Raw genomic sequence first — 22,148 nt, 5'->3', positions numbered from 1 at the left:
CTCTAACAGGTTCGCAATGACTGTAATTGTTATAATCCTATACCACGGTGGTCTGCTTAAGAATGCCAATGCGAATAAGGGATTGCCATTTGAAGGGTCGGGTATAAAGTGCTATTATACCTAAATTGATCGTAGGTTGAAGACCCCTGATGAATTGAAGAGGATAGTTATGGAAGAATTTTGTGTGAATCCTGTTGTGTACAACATATAAATTACTTATCGTATGTCACATGAAGTCCTGAAACACCGGATTAATTACAAGTATATGACGATAGAAGTAGACAAACATGGAAAGATTATGTTTGATAAGTTGGAGAGAATACCTGAAGTAAGTGGTATTAAGTTGTACTTACAGTTGGAGCCGCGTGCATAAGTTGTTATCGAGGAAATCCAACAAACAACCATAAATTTACAGGTTACAGTTCCGGATGCTCAATATGAGTATTTTACACTTGTAGAGGATGATGATGTTTATGATGACGATGACGATGATGATGATGATGGTGATGATGATGTTGTTGATGAGACTGCCATTAACAGTGAAGATTTTTTTGATAGAGATGAGTATGAAGAGAGGATTGAATGAGGGGACTTTGAGAGGGACATTGAGAGAGACATTACAAACATAATCCCTGCCTACGCACCTCCTGCCTTGTCATTTTCTGCAAATACTTGGGCAAATATGGTTGACCCTTCAAATATTGAGATACTATTTGTGTCTACTTGGAGAGATGGGATGAATTTGTGCAAAGGGTTGACTTTTGCCAATAAAGTGGAGGTGAAGCGCGCATTAATAATTTGTGCCCTCAAGAAAAACAAACATTTTAGGATCAGTAAGTCAATGAAGGTCAAACTTTGTCCGAAATGCATGGATGAGTCATGCAAGTGGTATGTCGCAGTAGTCATGAAGCCCAATCTCCACGGACTATGGATGGTCATCATGTATGTGGGTCCTCACATGTGTATACCGATTCGGTTGCGAAATGATGGTAGAATGATGAATTGTAATTTTATTGCATCAGACATCCTTAAGAAGTTATGTGAGTATCACACTATCCCAATTAAGCATCTCAGATCTATAACAGAGTCGAAATATGACGGCTATAAGCCTTCTTACTATAAGGTATGGGATGCGAAATAAAAGGCGATTGGAAAGATATTTGGGAATTGGGAAGAGTCTTACCAAAGGTTGCTAATGGCATATATTGATCAGGATCCGAATACCCAGGTGTCCTATCATACCATAGCCACTAATGTAGATGACACCGTATTTTTGCATTATGTGTTTTGGTTATTTGGTCCATGCATTGATGGATTCAAATATTACAAACCAGTTATCAATATTGATGGGACCCATCTGTATGGTAAATATCAAGGAAAGTTGTTGGTCACAATGGCAATCGACGCTAATGTTAGGACATATGTGGAACTTGTTAGAACATATGTCATGTAGAATTGGCTAATCCTTTGACAAAACGCTCTTTACTTGTAATTGGGTAGATCTAGGATGGTTTAAGTCTTCAAGAAACATATTGTTTAAGTCAAGAGTTAAAGCCATGCAAATTTGTTTAAGAAGCAAGTGAAAAAGTGTTGTATTTTAAAACTCGACAGATAGCTCAACAGATTGCATCTATCGAGGTTTAAAAGGGAACTTTAGCTCGATGCTTGACAGCAGCTCAATAGATAACCTATCTATCGAGAATTACAAAATTCAGATTTCCAAATCTGTTTTTCATGCATATCCAAGTTATTTGTGTAGGGTTTCTTTTCTCACAACCCTAGACATATATAAGGATTATTTTAAGGGCCATCTAAGGTGATGCAACATGATGCAAAGTGATTATTCATTGAAATTGTGATCGGAGACAATTTGCCCTAGTTCATATTTCTTTTGAAGAAGTTGTTACGTTTTGTACGCTAAGGGTTTTGTAACCAAGGAGTTTCTTGATCTTCATCGTGTGGATGAACTGAAGAACTTTGCAACCAACATTTTCTTAAGTTGGTGTGTTAGTCACGTACTGGGATCTGTGCATCAATTGGATAGTCATGTACTTGGAGCCATGCATTGAAAAGGAGAGATTGTCACTACATTACAAGTCCAATTAGGTATTGGGGTAAGGTTTCAACTGTAGGTTGGTATAAGGTACTGAGATTCCTTTATTTGTAACCGCTTGTTTTGATAATAGTGGATTTTAGGGAGTGGTGACCTTAAATTCACCCAATGGGGTTTTGTCTCGGTGGTTTTCCCCATTTGTAAAAAAATCACCTATGTAAAATTTATTTTCCGCTGCATTTACTTTAATTGGTGATTTATTTGCGCTACCACGCTTATTACATGTAATTGAATCTAATTAATTCACTTGGCTAATTAATTGATTATTTTTACCAAATGGGTCAATACATTTTTAGCCTATCAAGTGGTATCAGAGTGGGCACACTTTGATTAGGGATAATCTTTGTTGTGTGATCCATTGACCCCTGTTTGTCATGGATAGAGGATAATCTGTTATCATACCTTTATTTGATGGCATTAACTATGCACACTGGAAAGTACGCATAGAGCTTTCTTGTAATCCTTAGATGAGAAGATGTGGCAAGCTTTGGAAATTGGCTGGACTAAGCCAAAGGAAGCACCGGCGGATTGGGATGACGCCAAGATCAAAGCGGTGAACTTCAACAGTAGAGCATTGAACGTGTTATTCACTGCGGTCACAAATGAGGAATTCAAGAAGATATCCTCTACTGAAATTGCTAAGGAAGCATGGACTATCCTCTAGACAACCTATGAAGGGGCTAAGGCTGTCAATGATTCAAACCTTCAAAGGCTTACCACGAGTTTTGAAGATATTAAGATGGAGGAGAATGAGTCATTTGATGAGTTCTACGCCAAGCTGAAGGACATAGTGAACTCTGCATTTAATCTTGGGGAAACCATTCTAGAACCCAAGATTGTAAGAAAGGTGCTCAGATCTCTTCCGGAGAGATTTTTTGCCAAGATCACTGCCATTGAGGAGTCAAAGGACATTGACAAAATTCCTTTTACAGAGTCGGTTGGCAACTTGCAGACCTATGAGTTGGGTTTGACCAGGATCGGGAAATCGAGCAAGAGCATGGCATTGAAGGCCAAAAGCAGTGATACTGTTGAATCTTCTGATGATGAAGATTCCAAGATGAAATCCTACATTACAAGGTAGTTCAAAAAGTTCATGAAGAATGCCAATGCAAAAGGATTTTATAAAGATTGTAAGCAGTCCAGTTTGTCTCAATTCAAGAGCCAAGACAGAGGAAAGAAGGATGCTAAAGACTGTGGTTAGTACACTATTCCCTCCGGACCAAAATGCTTCGAATGTCAAGGGTTTGAACATATGAAACAAGAATGTCCAACTTATCTCAAGACTGTTGGGAAAAGCAAGGCCCTTGCTGCTACCTTGAGTGACACCGAACTTGACACTAAGTCAGATAATAGTGATGATGAGGGAATCTTGAATGCCTTCACTGCCATAGTGAATCCTACTGAGGGGATTGTTGAAGAGGTAGATGAAGAAGAGGACTTGGTGGAGTCTAAATTTGAGAAAATGGATGAACATGGTGACATCCATACAGCCTATGCAAAGTTGTACAAGGTCTCCAAAAAGCATGAGAAATTGTATAGGTTGGCCACCAAGAAGCTAAGTGAAGTGGAACTTGATCGAGAAGAGCTCTCCATAAAATTTGATGAAGCTAATCAGACCATTGGAGTTTTGCGGTTCGAGAACAATTGGTTGAAAAGACCAAGAAGCTTGAAGCAGAGTTGTTTCAAGTTAGAGCTCAATTGGAGAGGACTTCCAGTGCAAATCTTGATGAGATGCTTAGCCTTCAGAATTTGCTTCTCTTTGGGGTATGATTTCTTTTCTCCTAATATTGCTTCTTCTAATACTACTATGTTTGTCTCACCTGCTAATAATGTTAATTCTGAGAACAATAATATTAAAACTGTTTTAGCTAGTGAAAACATAGACAAGGGAAAATCTATCTTAAGAGCACCCCTTAAACTAAATAAGAAAGAGACTAGAAACCCTAGGACTAAGATAGGAAATAACCAAAAGTCTAAATAGAAGAAGTAGCATCTCTGTCACCACTGTGGAGTTACAGGGCATACTCGTCCCAATTGCTACAAGTGGTTAGCCACTTAACAGAGCAACAACATGATTTCATTTGGAAACCAGAATCAATTTCCATCATTTTTTGCTCCTCTTGGAGATCTTCTTAAGGCCCTCATGTTCCTTTCGAACTTGAACGGTTTCAATTCTTCCCCCTCACCACTAGATCAAGGGTTTGCCAAATGGAAAGGTTCTTCCAAGGTGTGGAAGGAAAAATGCTTAAAGTGATTTAGTCATTTTTTCTCTCTCTCCCTCTTTTTGTTTATGCATTACTTGTGTGTTTTGCTCTCTTGTTCCTTGAGTTAGTCTAGTTTTATGCTATGCTTTGTTTAACATGTTTTTGTTTGTTTGTTTTTGGTTTTCATAAAAATAAAAAATAAAAAACAAAAAAAAATTGAAAAATCGGAAAAGTACAAAAATAGTGTGTTTTGTGTACATCGGTACTTGTGTACCTTGGATGGCCATTGAAACAAAGTTTTCTAAACTGTGTATCCTTTGTAGCTTAAATGAGCATCTTAATGCACAACTAAGCAAGTGAGCTTTGTGGCTTGTGTTTGTGATAAGTCAGATTAAGTAATCTCTTGTACTTAACACTCATATCACTCTTTTTAACAGGAAGGACTAAAAAATCCTAAGAGAAAGGCATAAATAATCATCTCACAACTAAAGCCTGCCAATCATGAAAAACTTATGTATGCTTCGACATAGCAAAATTGTGATGTTTAAAGCTTAACATAATTGAGTATTTCTTCCCTCTCTTGTATGCCCATGCATGATATACTCAAAAGAAAAAAAAATATGCAAAGAAAATTAAAAGCAAAATGAATCAAAATAATTTTGAATATGGTTGCAAGCGTGTTTCTAGAAGATGTGGGAGTTATAGGATATACCTCAAAGGTGATAGTCTCTATCAAGCAGTTTTGATTGTGTGTGAGTTAAATTGATTTTCTCATATCTCAAATTGTCATAAAATGAGACATTTATGCAATCTTGTGATGTTTTCACACACAACATGCAGATTCTTTGCTACTTTTGATACATGTGCAGGTACAATGTGATTTGGCCATCACAAGGAATACATGTATTAATGTATGCTCACTAAATTGTCATGGCTTGTTTTTGAAACATAAAATTGGTTAGACTTGTCTAGTGTGTGTGTGAGTATTGGATCATAAACGCTTTACATTTTTTTTGTTGAGAGATGTATTTGAAGCTTAATATGTTGTTTGGATCTATGTTGAGTAGCTTGCTTGGTTGCATTCATCTTTTTGTGTTTTTCCTCTCTTTGAAAAACTGCTTTTTATCAAGCTCGACAGCTTCTCGACAAATCCTCGATAGATAGCTATCTATCGAGACCCTTGGACTTCTTTTCTCGACTGATTCTATCGCAATTACGATCCATCAAGCTATTTAGAATTTTTCTCGATAACTTCTTGACAGATTCTTGATCCATCGAGAAAGTTTTGTCTAGCCGATAGCTTCTCGATAGTTGTTTGATCCATCAAGGTGCTTTTGCCGTCGACAGATTCTCGACAACACCTAGACAGATTTATCTGTTGAGAATTAGTGCTCAACATAATCTCGATAGATCCTCGATCCATTGAGACGCGTTTTCCATAAATAACTTTAGCGCGAAAATAAAATCTTATTTCTCTCGTTCTCTCTTGATAGAAACTGTCTTTTCACCTCCCAAACACCCTCTTCTCACTTAAAACCTCTTGCCCACTTTAATTTCGGCCTTGTTTGAGCATTTCTCCTCTGGTATGCTCCCTTAATCCTTCATTCTTCATGCATTTCACACATTTAGACCTAGGTTTTGGGTTTTCTTAAAATTTTTGGGGTTTTGGAAAATTGTTGAGCATTTTGTGAAATTTTTGGGTTGGGTTTTGCTTATATGATGTTATATGCTCATGCATTGCATTACATTTGCATTTTCATAATGTTTCATGCATTATAGATGTGTGTTTATATGTTGAAACTTGTGTGCTGTTAGGATTGGATTGGGTTGAATCCATGATGTAATTTTCTTTACACGTCACATGCTTATGTACATTTCACACATACATTTCCTTCTTTTGGTACTCTCTGTGATGGTGTTTTTCTGTTTCTCTCTCTCTCTCTCTCTCTGCGCATGGCATCCAAGCGCAAATGCACTCCGTCCTGGAACCATTTTGGTTCTGGGGCATCATCTTCTGATCCTACTTCTCTTCATGTCTGATCCATGATGAGAAGGCATGTCAGGACTTCTCGGAGAACTTCTCCAAACGTGGCATTCATTCGGAACGCCACGTGATTCTATCGGATTTTTTTGATACTACTCTACTGACTGTCAATCACAGGCGGGGTTGAAATCTCTATGTGAGATACCCGTGAGTTGTCCTTCCATGATCATACAGGAGTTCTACTCCAATATACATGGTTTTGATTCTTGTGTACCTCGGTTTGTTACTCATGTACGAGGTACATGTATAGTAGTTACTCTGGAGCTTATCTCTGAAGTGCTACATGTTCCAAGGGTATCACATCTTAATTACCCTGGATGTCCATGTTTGAGGACTGTGTCCAAAGATGAACTTCTATCTTTCTTTTGTGAGACACCTTCTTCATGGGGTGATCGTCAAAACACCTTATACTCGGGCTTTGCAAAGGGTTCGAGGTTCCTTAATATGTGAATGACATTTGTTCTCCATCCCTTGTCTCAATATAACTCCATTACCAAGCCTCATGCTCGCTTTTTTCTTTCCCTCATTGAGGACCTTACTATAGACTTTCCCTTCCACTTCATTCTTTCCCTTATAGATGTCTATAAGGATACGGGGACCTGTGATAAGCTTATCATTCTTTCTGCTATCACAAGGATCATTCACCACTCCTCTATCTCCTATCTTGAGTTTGTTCACTTCTCCTTCATAGGTGCCTTGAATGTAGCATTTGTTTGACGAAGTAAGGCCCAGCTTCGACCGAAGTGGCCATGGATCGAGATGGCAACTCCTCCAGCCTCCTTCATTCCATCCACCTCCGCTCCCTCTTCTTTGAGTGGTAGTGTGACTCTTGAGGCCATCATGGCTTAGCTTGAGCACATGGATGCTCGTCTTGACACTCTCAGCGATGATGACACTGATGATGAGGATGAGGATGCTACCTCTTCCATCGATGACGTGATGACTGGTTCTCAATGACTTACCCTTTGTCATTTGTGACAAAAAGGGGGAGTAGTTTTGGGTTGAGAGTAGTCATGTACTTAGGGGGAGAGTTAGTATAGGACTTTTTTTTGTTAAGGGGAGTGTTTATATCTTCTGAGGGATGTAGTGAGGATTTATGTATCTTTTCTTTTCTTTTCTTTTTGGATACATTATCTTTTTGTACATCGGTCTTGTGACCACTTAGTGATAGCAAACATTGTACTTGTCTTTGATATATATATATATATATATGATGTTGATGATGTTGTTATCATTTCTTTTTTCACTTATCTCTCCATGTGTTGTTTCTTTTCTCTCTTTATACACATGTTTCTTATGCATGCAATCTTTATTTCTATTTCACACTAAGATGCCTAGATGAGTTTTCTTTAAAGTGTTTCAGAAATACAGGTTGTCAAAATCTATCATGCCATGAACTCTCTTCTTGTAAAGTTTTTCAAGAGTTTGTTTTAGGATTAGATTTTATTGTATCCAACAAGTGATTATGAGTTTAGTGATTTATGACTTCTCTCATACTTCATTTGTTTGTTGTGGTTTTGTCACGGATTGCCAAAGGGAGAGATTGTCGGGACATATGTTGAACTTGTTAGAACATATGTCATATAGAATTGGCTAATCCTTTGACAAAATGCACTTTACTTGTAATTGGGTAGATCTAGAATGATTTAAGTCTTTAAGCAACATATTGTCCAAGTCAAGAGTTAAAACCATGCAAATTTGTTCAAGAAACAATTGAAGAAGTGCTGTATTTTAAAACTCGACAGATAACTCGACAGATTGCATCTATCAAGGTTTAAAGGGGAACTTCAACCCGATACTCGGCAGCAGCTCGACAGATAACCTATCTATCGAGAATTACGAAATTCAGATTTCCAGATCTATATTTCATGCATATCCAAATTATTTGTGTAAGGTTTCTTTTTTCACAACCCTAAACATATATAAAGATTGTTTTAAGGGCCGTCTAAGGAGATGCAACTTGATGCAAAGTGATTATTCACTCAAATTGTGACCGGAGACAATTTGCCCTAGTTCATCTTTCTCTTGAACAAGCTGCTACTTTTTGTACGGCAAGAGTTTTGTAACCAAGGAGCTTCTTGATCTTCATCGTATGGATGAACTGAAAAACTTTGCAACCAACATCTTTCTTAAGTTGGTGTGTCAGTCACGTACTAGGATCCGTTCATCGATTGGTTAGTCATGTACTTGGAGCCGTGCATTGAAATGGAGAGATTGTTACTACATCACAAGTCCAACTGAGTATTGGGGTAAGGGTTCAACTGTTGGTTGGTATAAGGTACTGAGATTCCTTTACTTATAACTGTTTGTTTTGATAATAGTGGATTTTCGAGAGTAGTAACCTTAAATTCACCAAATGGGGTTTTACCTCGATGGTGTTCCCCATTTGTAAACAAATCACCTGTGTCAAATTTATTTTCTACTGCATTTACTTTAGCTGGTGATTTGTTTATGCTACCACGCTTATTGCATGTAATTGAATCTAATTAATTCAGTTGGTTAATTAATTGATTATTTTTACCAAATGAGTCAATACATTTTTGTCCTATTAGCTAACAACAAGGTATTCCCTCTCGCCTTTGCTGTTGTGGATTGTGAGTTAGGGTTCAGTTGGAGGTGGTTTTTACAATGCCTCAGAGATTCGATTGGCGATGTGATACCTGACGAAGGCATTTGCATAATTTCTGACTGACATCTTGGTATCAAAAATGCCATTGCAACCTGGCCTAAAGATAGAGATGGAAGAACATGGGTATTTCATAGATATTGCCTTCGACATGTAGCTAGTAACTTCAACACACATTTTCATAACTGGACTCTAAAGTCAATGGCGTTGAAAGCGGGATATGCTACTCAAACAATTAAATTTGATACCATAATGGAGTCCATTAAGCAGGTGGAAATTGAAGCCATTAGGAAGAACAAGAAGGTGACGGGGAAGGATGGCAGGGAAAAAGATTATCTTCCATACACATACCTAATGAGCGAGTCTATGGATATGTGGACCCAGTCACATGATAGTGGGAGACATTTTAGGGAAATGACAACCAATATATCAGAGTGCTTCAATGGTGTACTGAAAGGTGCACGGGGCCTTCCTATTGCCGCAATGGTTGAGTTCACTTGGTCCAAACTTGTTGCATATTTCTACGACTAGCATAAAGAAATTACTCATGATTTTTTGGAGGGTAAGAGATGGAGTACATATGCCATGTCCACGTGGTTGGAAAATAGGCGTAACATTGAGAAACACTATGTCAAGGCATTTAGCAATGAACATGCAATATATCAAGTGTTTACTTCAAGCAACAAGTGTAGCACTGGAGGGGGAAACCACAGTTATGAAGTTCGGTTACTGGAAAGAACATGCAGTTGTGAGAAATGGCAAAACATTAAGATCCCGTGTTCACATGCAATTAGAGTATGTGATGTGCTAAAAATTGATTCGACCACATATATTCACCCATGTTATAGTTTGGAGTATGCCTTTAACACTTATTCATATGCATTTGCGGTTCCTAAGTCAAAGTCATTATGGAGGGATTCCATAGGGCCAAAGTGTTTGCTTAATCCAGCATTGTTGCAGGCTAAAGGTCGACCAGTGAAGTTAAGAATAAGGAATGAGATAGATAGAGTGAGAAATAAGGATCGAGAATTGGGAAGGCGAAGGGAGGACGCAGATTTGATAGAGAGTCAACCTAAGCAGACATGTGGACTATGTCATGCTTTCGAATATAACCGCAGAAAATGTCCGCAGTCCCGTGGCGCTTTGATAAGCGGTCATGTTCCAAACTAGGTAGGTGAAAGATGGCAAAAAGTTCTAGATCGGTTAAATAATTGTTGTTCATTTGATGTTTACCTAATGTTTACTAACTTGTCTCCTAACGTGATTAGTCTACGTTTTTCAGGTATGCTTCCATGGACGACATTTTTGTTGTGCTGACCGCCAATCTTAGGAAAATTGACTACATTGTATCGGCACAATTAACTTTTTGGTTTTTCCTGAATGTACTTATAATTCTCTATCCAATGTATCGGTTTGAAGTTTGTGATTTGAGTAGTAGGATTAGAACTGCAAATTAAGCGTGGTTGGACACGTTTAGAATGTTGATATATTGAGAATGCCTTTTGCGGTAATTTAAGTGCATTTACATTGTAAAGTTATGTTTATGAAGAGAGCGTAATAGTTTCTATAGTTTAGTGCCTATTGAGAACACCCTTTGATGTAATTTAAGTGCATTTCCATTCTCAGCTTCTCTGCCTCTCAATGAGTGTTTGTGGTTTACATTTATGTTTTTGGTTTGCCTACATGTAGGGGGGGGGGGGAGTTTCCAGTGGATATACAGGGAAATGCCTTTTGGAAAGTTATCATGCTTGGTTGTGAATATTAGGGAGCTATGCATTGTTTCTGCAGGGGTAAAAAAAGTTTCTAGTGGAAATCGAGTCTTAAAGACTTGATTTCCATTTGAGTGGCAATTTCGTAAATATATGTACAGGAACTTGAGTGTCAAAGACTCGAGTTCCATTTGAGTGGCATTCCCCGTAATTAGTTTTGAACTCTCTGCCTGCGTACTCGCCGCTTTAGAACTCGAGTACAATATTTGGAACTCGAGTTTCATTGGGAATTTTTTTAGTTATTTTTTCCATACACTTATTTTATATGAGCTTTTATATGAGCTTTTTTTTCCTTAGCTAATGCTTTTTTTTTTTTTTTTTTTGTTGCTTAGAGCTATTTATAGTGGGGTATATGTTTACGAAAATAAAAATAAAACACTGGAGAAGGCAGCTGTACATAGAAAAGAAGGTAGCACATTAAGTAAAAATTTTTTGAGAAAATTTGTAAAACAAAATAGATTTTAAAAGTTGAATGTCATAAGTTGACACATGATATAAAAAATAGGAACCAACTTTCGAATTTACCCTATTTTTTATTTTTATTTTTATTATTAATGATTGAAATTTTATAGCGAAAAAGAAAAACATCACAAAATTTGATATTAGACATGTAGGTACTTATGTCAAATATCAAACAGGTACATTGGATAGAGAAGATTGAGCTAGTTTATAACTGCCCCCATTGTCAACATTTACCACAACTATGAAATTTTTAACTATGAAATAACAACTATGGTTTCGTACGGAATGCATTAAATGGTGAAGAATGCAAAAGAAAGAATCAAGCACAATTTGTAACCTCATAAAAGTTGCTTGGAACTCCAATAAAATGCATCAAAACAACAAAGCTGGATTCGACAATGACAGACTTTCTATATTACCAATCCAACAACAGGAATATTGTAAAATCTCTAATTTAATCAACAAAATTGTTAAATAGTTTCGTCAAAATTTTTAAATTTTTGAACCAAGTTAGTTAGTTTAGTGTAAAATTTAGATTTCAATTAGAGATTAATTTTACTGCACGTGTTCCATCTAATCGAAGTTTTTTAATTTTTGTGCTAAATGAGTTAATTTAGAGTAGAAAACACGAATTCCAATATAAATAAATCATAAAAAAACATAATCATATATCTTTTAAGTATATCCATACATATGCATGGAGTGACAAGCTAGTTTCTATAAATTAAAAAAATAAAAATTGTAAAGTACTCCACAAAACAATGAATGCAGGGTGTACTAAATGTATTGGAATGTTAACCGTCATGTAATGCATTTTCACCACCACTACTATCACAAGTAATACTATATGTAATGGTTGTATGTGAAATCCCTCAACTGTTGCAATGAGTGAAAATTGCATATTGTGACTGCAACCATAATGACTATCACAACCACCACCTACAACCATGTCGCAAAGAGGCTTCAATTTTCTTCCATTTTTAACATCAATAAAAGGTATAAGTTTAATTACAATGTACACTTTCTAAGTTCGATCAAATCCTCTTTTAAGAATCACCATCTTGATTATCTTAGGAGATTCCTATAGTAATCATAGAGATAATCAGAGACCATATATGAGATGACTTTAGAACAATGGTTATTGATGGGTTAGATAAAGATCATCCATATATGAATTCCCAAATGGATGACCTTTGTATCCGATATGAAAAGCAATGACTTCAGAAACTCCCTCCCATCACTATAATCCTGAGCTAAGGCACTAGAATAAGGGAGAATCTCCCTATATAACTCCTAAGATTTGCTTATTGGCACCAGTTCAATAACAAAAAATGATTTAGTCATCCTTGCTCAACTCAATATATATACCGAACTCCTCCAACCATGGCTGATATGAGTGAAATACACACACAAAGTATAGTGTTACCCCATTGGTGAAACTGACTTAAGCATGGGAGAAACGAAACTTAGGCTGACATTACACCAGTGTCACCTTACCTTTTGGTCCATTACTTTGAGTGTGCAGGCATAATATCAAAGACAGTCCAAGATCTAGGCTCAAACAAAATCTACACTAAAACTCAAAATATTTGAGGAGACAGAATAAAATAACGAAAACTCCACCTCAAAAACTCCGCACCCACCTACAGTTACAAGCGAATAACATAAGATAAGATAAGATAATACCACTTAATTACTAAGAAGAGTATATTGTATAACACACTGAATATCATGAAAATACTTACTTAAATGCAAGTGGAGCTTTTGGCCATGGACCATAATCACATCCAGGTGGGGGCTCTATCTTCGGGCACAAGAATGGCAACCTTGCCCATGCCCAATACTGGACCAACTGCAACGCCCCACCAATCTGTGAATGACCTTTATGGCTTGCCTGACACAACTTTTTGTACAACCATGCCAGGCAACCACTACCCCAACTATACTGTGGCGGATCACAAAGGTTCCAAGGAACTCCAAGAATATCAGAAGGACCCCATCTCCCGACTTGTCCATGAAAATCTTATCCCCTAGTAGCGCTAAAATATAGCACTGGGCATACTGATGTATCTGAATCTCCATTGCATCATGAGGCAATGGCTTTGCAATGTGCTCAACAAGGCGGTTGATGAGAATTCTTTGCCCCACCAAAGTTTTTTTGTCATTCGCCGAAACTGCAAAACCAAGCAACTCCTCGCACAGAGTGCTCCAATCCCCCCCACCAGTTGGCCCAACCAAGACCTCACCATCTATAAGAAGTCCCAAAATGACCTCTACATCTTGTAGGGTGATTGACATCTCACCATGTGAAAGATGGAACGTATGAGTCTCTGGCCGCCATCGCTCAACTAGGGCCGATATTAGGCCATGATCTATCTCTCTGGACGAGACCCTAAACAATCCTTCTAGCCCCACCAACTTGATAATGTCTATCACCTGATTGTCTGACATCGATATCTTTACCATCTCCTTAGAGTGACCGTGGCACTCAAGTAGACCCGGGTCCTGCCAAATCGATAAAAATTATAGTGGTTGTTAGAACTTTGAAAGAACTTGCTAAAATTTAAAGAGAACGTAAAAATTAAAGCGGTTGTTAGAACTAGATATTTTTCCTCGCCATTCCAAATGTCGGTTGATCAATGATTTGGTTGTTTCGTCAGCACTGAATCATCAATGGGACTAGGGTGCACGATCTCTGGCTCCTCACTGATTCGTGGGTCCAGGCTGCAAAGAGTGCTACTATGAGATCATTTAAACCCATCGTAACATTTATGATCGATGATTTTACTAAGTAAGGAGAATGTCTGAAAAGCAGATTTAATACGAGTATGCAGCTAGGATATAATAAAAACAGATTTAATTATATCATATGAAAAATAAAAAAAAACTCGTACAAGAATGAAGAAACTAAGTAAATTCAATCATAATTTGACCCCAATGTTACTAGATAGAATCCAAATAACACATGAGAGAACTAGCATTGTGCCCAACCAAAAAAAAAAAAAAAATTTAATACAAAACATAGATCCCAACTAAACTAAACTAAAAGCATGAACCATACTCACACTTGTCTTGTTGTCTGAACACACCTACATAATGTCTTTGAATCCAAAAGCTACCATTACACAAAGGCAAATAATCCTCATAAATTTTTACATGGGGCACCATGAATCTATGAAAATTATTAGTAAAATGTTTGATTATCAAAAAAAAAAAAAAAAAAAAAATCCATAGGAAATGGAATTACTAATAGCATTTTATTGTTTATTCTTCCTTATCACCTTGCTAATCTTGGATTATATGCTACAAGGACATTGGCATTATTACTAGCTACTACTATTATTATAAATTATCTGCATAATTATCATTCTTTGAGCAATTTTATCATTTCCTTATTAAGGGCATGTACTAGAAGAGGCAGCTAGCATTGCCTTTAGGATTCTCCAATCACATAAGAAAAGAATATGTTTCACGTACGCATGATTCTTCTATGTATAAACCCCATTTTCTTTATTGCAGTAACCCATGCCATAATCTTAGTTGCTGATTTTTTTTTTTCTTTTCTCATTTTTGTAGGGAGCCTTTTGCTCCTTTTTGTTCTTTGTCTTAAGCATGCTTCCACGGTGGAACAGCACATAGGCAGTGTCTCCTTCCAACTTGCTAGATGACAAAGTTTACATTCCAATAGATCTATCTTAAAAGGTCAAGGTACATTAAAAATGTATCACTGCTTCGGCTTGTGGTCCTCTTACCTCTATATATGGGACATGAAAATATGGACATTATATATATATATATATATATATATTTGTAGGGTCATGTTTTGCAGCCCAAGCCCCAGATGTATGGGATCTTGGACCTGCGAGCCCGGTACAATAAATTTGTAGAGAGTGGGTCGAAGAGTTAGGCTTTAGTGCATGGGCAACGGCTAACATGGTGTTTATCACGGTGAAGCCAGGATGAACTGGGTTTATCTTGGCTTCACTGTGATAAACACCATGTTAGCCGTTGTCCATGCACTAAAGTCTAGCTCTTCGACCCACTCTCTACAAATTTATTGTACCGGGCTCGTTGGTCCAAGATCCCATACATCTTGGGCTTGGGCTGCAAAACGTGACCCTACAAAATTTTTTTTTTTTCATAAAAAAAATGGAAGTTAGGATTAATTTTTATTTTACAATATCACACCATTTAATGAAATTTGATTGTATTGGTATTTTTTTTGAAACCTATTATCATAATATAGTATGTTTGTTCATCATACTTGTCAAATATCAAAATAATTGGATAATAAAAAATTTCATATAAAAATGCTAAATATATATATATATATATATAACTTTCTTACATTTCAAAAATCTACTAAATATATCAATTTCAAATTAGACAATAAGTGAATAAATGACATTTAATTGACATGATTTTAACATACATGTTAAGTGTGGGGAAGACATTTACAAAGAGTTACAAGATGTAATTTAAACCTAATCCATATTTCTCTTGCAAAAGCATTGAATAAAGTGCAAAAAAGTTTTGAAACCATAATCTGTCTAAGTGGATGTCTGTACGTGTCTTTCTTGATACCATTAATTGACTAGTTAATTTAGTGGTAAACTAGGTTATTTTCAACTGTATGATTTCACTCTGTTTCTTTAATTTACAGAGCATGTTCTTGTTCCATGAAAGGTCCTTAATGTTGACCCTAAGGTACAAGCGGAAGTTTAGTTGTGACACATATGGACAAATATTATTGAGCTGCAAGGCTCATATTGAGAGTTTAATCTAACAAATAGACTAGAAAATAGCTTGACAAAAGTTTGATAATTGAGAGCCATCTGGTTGAAAACTGTTGATTAAATGTCCAAACGTGCTAGCTTATGGTATTATCCTAGGAAGTATATAATAAATGGGGTTAGTAATATTTAGCAGGACCCATGTGTGTGTATATATATATAAATATAAATATTCTCAGTTATTGAAGCTCAAATTCCTAGTAAATGGTTAAGAGCTATATATGTCTATGGTAGAGGTAGAGTCATCTAAACGAAAAACCAGCTTAAATTAATCTGGAATGTCCCCAAATTTTTCACTAATGCCAAAGCAATTGAGCTGGCTAATGTCTGCCCCTTGATTAATGCAACTCTGTCGGGCTGTCCTACAACAAAATTCTGAATTCAGAATTGGCAAAACTTTGGCTCTCTCTCTCTCTCACATCTGTTTTGCATGATTAGCCAAATTCTGCTCCCATGAGCATAGAGCATTGAACATGTCACTTCTCTATTACTATTAGTCCACGTATCCATATCTTAGTGTTTCAGTGAGCACAGAAATCTTACTCCATATGATTGATTTCTTGGAGATTACTAAGAATGAAAGACTTAGTTGAATTTGGCAGTTTGCCAGACGTAATTATGTTAGTTTTCAGAGGAAAAAGGGTACCATGAGTATAAGGGTGCTCTCATTCAATTTACATTGAGCACCTTCTCCAGTCCTGCAGGCATTGATGAATGAAACAGTTTATGATGTACAAATATACAAGCAGATCCCAAGATCTGCTCCCATCTCTTATCCAGATTGTGAAAGAGATTTATCATTGGGGTTGGGCTTCAATCAAGCCCTGTTAAATAAATAAAAATTACAATATTTTCAATAAGGCTGTGGACCTGTGGTATATGGGGGTACTTTTACTGTTTTACACCCTCAAAATAATGCTGTGCCTTGTCATATTTCTGTAAATGAAAGATTAGGGACCGTGACACCCCATTAAAATACTATAATTACATAGAGGTGCCGCCACACAACTAATATTTGTAACAAATTTGTCTAAAATTTGTATTAATGGGTTCCCTGTGGGGTAAATGAGACACAAATTGTGCATAATGATGAAATTATCCTCACTAAATGCAATGAAAAACCATAGTCGACAAGGTGAAATTCAAAAAAGAGCAAGGGGCACGATAAAGCCTAACAAGAAAGTTGGCTAAGAATGGGATGATTTGGATGATAGACGTGGCCCCATCATGTGTTAAGAAGGATCCAAATCTTCGTCCTAATATCCATCCTCTCATCACTACACTTAGTAATTTTTAGTAGTTCAGTAAAAAGTACTGACCTATAATTTTGAGAAATCTTTCATCATTACTCTAATGTTCAGTGGTATAAAATACTATACGACAATTTTGAGACTTGTGTTTGAATTGCATGATTTGCGAATACCTTGTTTGGATAATTTTTAATATTCAACAAATAATACTACATTTAGATTGCATAATTTGGGAATCCTTTGTTTGGATAGTTTATATGAGCATTAGTATTGGGTGTGCTAAAACCCCTCCAATTGCTAAAATGGCATATACTAGGTAAAACACACCTCCACCCCATGTGCTATTTTAGCAAAAATTATGCGACATGCTACACTAAATTGCTAAAAATAGCTCTTTATAAGAACTAAAAGAACACTATGAACAAACATAAATAGAAAAATGTGATTTTGCTCTTTACCATCAATTGGGTTAGTGAGCCCAACACAAAATGTGGCAGTGAAATCAACACCAACCCAATACAGACCACCGCACATAAACCCACTTAAAAAATCCCAGCTTTCTTTTTGAGCAGAGAATACGTAACACTTCATACATAGCTCTCCCTAAGAACCTAATATCTGAATAATTTTCATTTTGTTTCCTACAATATTTCATCAACCAGAACCTTAATTTAATTAAAAAATATGAAGAATATGAAAATTAAAAAGCTAACTCAATACTATACCCTCAAAAACTCTAATACCCAACTCAAAATCATTTCCTTCCAACATTGTTTTAATCAATCACACACACCAATTAACAACAGCCAAACAAAAAATGGGTACAAACCAAATAAAAATCCATCAGAAGAACAAAGAAATCGGGTCCAACTATAATTGAACATAGAAAGGAAAAAAAACATACCTTAAGAGGGTTTCAGTGAGCATCTCTGGTGTTTGGCTGTCTAAATGTGTGGCCGCTGGTAAGGGTTTCGGTGCTAAAGGATGAGAGTGTTTCAGTCTAAGAGTGTTTCACTGTGAGAGTGAGTGATTTGGGTGGTTTTTGGTGTCTGAAGGAGGAAAGTGTTTGACGATGAGAGTGTTTGAGTGACTGATTTTGGTGTGAGATTGAGTGATTTTGAGAGTGACTAGTGAATTTGAAAGTTTGAGAGTAAGCGAAAGTGTTTGATTGAGAGTGTTTCAATGTGTTTGAACTTTAAGAGTGTGTTTTAGTGTGTTTGAGAGTGTTTGAGTGAGGCGTTTGAAAGTGGTTGCGTTTTTGGTTTAGAGTGCGCAGATTTCGAGTTTTATAAACTCTATTTCGACGCGGCTAAATTTGGTCCACGTGGAAAATTTTTCCATGTAAGGATATGACAAACACCAGAAATCAAGTTTTAAAAGCTCGAGTTCTAAACTGATCTCGAGTTTTAAAAACTCGAGATGCTAGTTTTCCTTATTGTTTTGAAATGTGACAACTAACGAAAATGTTAGATATTTAAGGCTAAATGGAAAAAAAATTCCATTGTCTTTGTTTTCTTTCTTCTTTTGGACTTGTTTGTCGGTGTTGATTATTGACTAGAATAGCTTTCGTTGAAAAATGAAAATGTTTTGTATAATGGGGTAATTTCAAAGGTCTTAATTGGGGGGAGATGGCCCAATTAAGCCCATTTAGCCCATTTAGCCCAAAAGTTATGTCACTTCACTAATAGTTGTTGGAAAGATATTTATAAATGGTTTATATTTAAATATATTTTGGTAAATAAAAAGTCAAATGAATTAAAAATATTCAAAAATAAATTAGGATTTATTTAAGAAAAGGACCATATATAGTATAATCAGAATTTGTTTAATTTTAGGTTGTTTTTATTCTAATTGCCAAGAGTCATCAATGGTTTAAATTCCCTTTCTGATCCTCCGCCAATTATCAAAAAAGAAAAATGTTATTTTATTCCAATCAAACATTGAATTCTAGTGGGTTTTAATTTACATGTAAATATGTAATAAATACCAAATTTAAAAATAAAAAATTATGATTATATAAGCTTTTAAACAGTTGAAGTGACAACATAAGAAAGAGTCAATCTAAAAGTCAAGTACTTTCATTTTTGTATGTGTCAAATAAAAAAAATAAAAACTTTCATTTTTATATGCGTGCCTTTTTGTTGTGGCGAAGGCATTAGTTGCACTGTCAGCTTTGCTGTATTCTTCTATGGAGTTTGGATTTACTGAGAAAATCGTGTAGTTACACACAATCAATAAGCAAATGCCTACAGGGAATATAAAAAGAAGTTATCAGACATACACATTGTCATGCCTGCACATAACGAACAACTTCTTGCCAATGTGTCTATTTTGTTGATTGCCTAGGAAGGAGGTTCAACATTGGGACTATTAAAGGTGTAGATGTAATTTATGTGATGACTGGAGAGTAAACAGTAAGATTTCATCTATCTTTCATTGTTTTTTTCAATACCACAACAATTAATACATACTACATATACTTGGATGTGAAACATTTTTCATGAGTGGTAGACTTGACCTTTTTGTGGCACTCTTAGATGAGTGCAGGTATAACCGTTCAAATCCTACTCGATACATTTGATATCATAGGAATTGTTCATTATGGGATTGCTAGAAGTTCTAATGATTCATTGTACATTGGTGATGTTAGTGTCCCAAATTATGTTGCCTATACAGGATCTTGGACATGGAAGGTACAAGTTTAAATTTGTATTAAATTGATGGAAGAATAAAGCTTTTTTTTTTTTTTCACTACAATCCTTGCTTTTAAAATGAAGAAGAAGAAGAAGAAAAAAAAACTAATCTTTTCTTTATTTGATTTTACTGCTACATTATGATGTTTGACTTTATTGAATAAATGTATTTAACAGAAAGAATATGCACTCTACTTATATTTTGGTTCAGAAATGGTCTTATGTTTGAAGCACCTGGTTAAGTATTGGCACTATGTTTAACTCATCTTTCGTCCTCTTATTTGCATTGTAAAGGAATTCAGGTCAGCAGAGGAGAATATAACAGAATTGAAGTTTGGTAATTTTGACTTCCCTGAGAAGGGAGAGAATTTGTTGGCAATGATAGACTTCACTCCACAGCAATTGTACTCTGTTGGAAAACCAATGGAAGAGGTTTTTTGGCTTCCAATAGACCCAAAATTATTCAATATTGCTTCTGAACTTCATGTTCGTATTATAAGATCTCTTTTTATAGCTCATGTGTGTTGATTAATATGTTCTGATGAAAATTTCATTCAAGGTTTATTTTTTTGTCCATTATGATGTAAATTTTTAAGTGGTTACAGGATGTAAAGCTACAACAATGTGTCAATGAGACATATTGTCTACCTGAAACAGCAAAGGTTGTATATGGATTGAGAGGTTCTACTGCAGATATATACCTTGACAATGCAGCTTATAGAGAATTTCTCTTCAAATCATTTAATGTCACTGCAATTGTAATGGTTAGTAAAATAAAAAAATAGATTCACTTAATGATAATTCAAATGTGTTTGTAAAGAATGTCTGTTTACATGTTTTGTGTTGTTGCTCTGTATGCAGACATCTCTATCAAATGAAGTGCCTTGTATTGTGTTTCGTCGTGTATTGGATTATGCAGGCGGAGAGGGATTACTGTCATGAACGAGCCTTACTTATTTGGCTGCTTTGAATGCTCTCAGTGTTGCTGTTGAGTTTATTGGATTATTTGGCAAGAAAGCTGCTATCCATGACCACTGAAAGTGGACACCATTTGAGGCTAGAGAAATATTGCTAAATATGTAAACAAATTATTTAATTTTGATAAAGTAATGTCCTAAAATATTTAGCAATGCCTCATGTTGTACAGTTCGTACTGATTTCTAGAAGGTCTTGCCCTGCCTACGAGGTGTGAGAGTTCTTAAGTGTGACCTACGAATGTTACCATATCCGCCATGTGAATGACTCTCTTGGGAGGTGTCTGGTGTGGACACGTCTAGTTGTCCTACACATGGATCAGTGAATACACCACTGAATCTAGAGCGAAGGTGAAGAATGGAAGTCCCCACTTCCTTTAAGCCCAAGAAACACTCTTGGCCCTTACTTAGAGGTTCAACTTAACTAGACTTGAGTCTGGAGTTAGGGTACGGGTTTGCCAGTTTGTTAGGCAGGCACCCAGACTTGCTTGACCGAATGGATCAGCCTCCACTAATATTTCTAGGCCATTTTTGATAAGATCCAAGAAAGTCAAAGAACTTCTGTGTTATTGCTTATCTCTTTTTGTGAGTATACTCGGGTATATATATACAAGCCTTATCCACTATACTCAACTAATCAATGATTACAACCAATGATTTAGTAACTACCAACTAACTAATCAATGATTAATAGTGCAGTAACTAACTAATCAGTAATACTAACTGACTCAACTCAACAGCCTTGGCACAACTCAGCAGCCTTGTATCAATTTTCAATCAAAGGTTTGACTAAGTTGGTTCCCATCTATTATATAAAACTAATTGCTAACCCGTGCGATGCATGGGAAAATTCAGAAAAATGTTCAAGAAATTCATTTTTTTTATTCATCTTCCTCTAGATTGATGAAAGCTATAAGATTAATTCCTATTATTCATGTACTTAAACCGTTAGTTTAAATGGTTAAATGTTGCAAGTTTGATGAATCTATAATCATAACCTTTAAAAATACTTCATTCCAGACTTATAAAAGTAAATTTATGAATCTTTACTCCTCCTTTAGCAAGCACAATTATTTTCTAATTAAATCTCCTTTCAAATAGTGTTTCTCAATATTGGTACATTTTGTAGTTGGAAAAGAGATATGCAAGTCTAATGTTTAGTTCATATTGCAAAGTTACATGCTACTTATAATTTGTTTCTAAATATTTGAAGATTGATC

At 35.9% G+C, this 22,148-nt stretch overlaps 2 protein-coding genes across 2 annotated transcripts in view; both read left to right on the top strand.

The window, feature by feature from the left end:
• LOC126699976 (probable inositol oxygenase) overlaps positions 1-22,148 on the top strand; it is an 85,538-nt gene that overhangs the window by 30,877 nt on the left and 32,513 nt on the right. The window lies entirely within an intron of this gene.
• Positions 1-22,148, top strand: part of LOC126699979 (uncharacterized) — a 59,277-nt gene that overhangs the window by 15,200 nt on the left and 21,929 nt on the right. Inside the window, exon 2 of the mRNA XM_050397961.1 lies at positions 19,608-19,675. The gene's annotated coding sequence lies outside the window, so the exon portion shown is untranslated. The remainder of the gene's footprint in view (positions 1-19,607; positions 19,676-22,148) is intronic.

This window comes from Quercus robur, chromosome 9 (assembly GCF_932294415.1).
Source record: "Quercus robur chromosome 9, dhQueRobu3.1, whole genome shotgun sequence".
Taxonomy (NCBI): Eukaryota; Viridiplantae; Streptophyta; class Magnoliopsida; order Fagales; family Fagaceae; genus Quercus; species Quercus robur.
Note: the sequence above shows the minus strand (reverse complement) of the source record. Positions and strands in the feature narration are given on the sequence as shown.